The sequence below is a fragment of the Hemiscyllium ocellatum genome, unplaced genomic scaffold (genome assembly GCF_020745735.1).
Source record: "Hemiscyllium ocellatum isolate sHemOce1 unplaced genomic scaffold, sHemOce1.pat.X.cur. scaffold_641_pat_ctg1, whole genome shotgun sequence".
Classification (NCBI taxonomy): Eukaryota; Metazoa; Chordata; class Chondrichthyes; order Orectolobiformes; family Hemiscylliidae; genus Hemiscyllium; species Hemiscyllium ocellatum.
Window position 1 is genome coordinate 105,925 of NW_026869148.1, and position 881 is coordinate 106,805.

Consider the following 881-nt stretch of genomic DNA (forward strand, 5'->3'; position numbering starts at 1 on the left):
AAAGAATATTCTGCCACCAATCTTTTCTGAACCTTTCAAGTTCCACAACATCCTTCTGATAGGTGGAGAACAGAATTGCACTCAATATTGTAAGAGTGGCCAAACCGATGTCCTGTCAGCCACAACATGACTGCCCAACTCCTGTACTCACTGCTCTGACCAATAATGTAAATCATACCAATCACCTTCACTATCCTATCCACCTGCGACTCTACTTTCAAGGAATTATGAACCTACACTGTAAGGAAACTTTGCTCAGTAACACTCCCTCGGACCTGACCATTAAGTCTATCAGTCCTGCTAGGCTTTGCTTTTCCAAAAAGCAGCACCTCACATTTATCTAAATTAAACTCCATCTGACACTCCTCAGCCCATTTCCCCATCTGACTACTGTGCCACCGTGCCGCCCACAAGGGGAGAGCGCGAACGCAGACCCCCACTACCACAAATTTTGCTGTTGAGTATCCCGCATTTGGTGACATCGCAGGCGTCAGCACACCCGAAGTGCAATGGGATAGCCTCGTCCTGGGAGCGCCACCGCAATGATCATGGTATCTCCCCTGCCAGGTTAGTATAGAGACTTGTAGAGACTCTTCTTCACGAATCTCTGCCTTACCCACAGAGACAGTATATTTAATAGGAATTAGACAAAGACATATCAGTCACATGGGCGATTGTCATTACATAGTTTAAAGCTGGTAATTATGACCTTACAAAGCTTGATGAATGGCGATGTCCTGCGTTAACGTATGAATGGATTACAGAAACTGATTATCGTATTGTTCATGATTATGTGTTGATGGGAAGAGATTAAGGCTGGAGGGTTCTTCCTTCAGTAAATGGGGGATTCACTTACCTATGCTAATATGGAGGGGAGGTAA

General features: G+C 44.8%; 1 non-coding gene across 1 annotated transcript; it reads right to left on the bottom strand.

Moving 5' to 3' along the window:
* Nucleotides 1–411: 411 nt before the first annotated feature.
* On the bottom strand, nt 412–575 carry LOC132814052 (U1 spliceosomal RNA). The gene has a single exon (XR_009644271.1). It is a non-coding gene; the product is annotated as a U1 spliceosomal RNA (small nuclear RNA).
* Between the last annotated feature and the right edge of the window lie 306 nt (nt 576–881).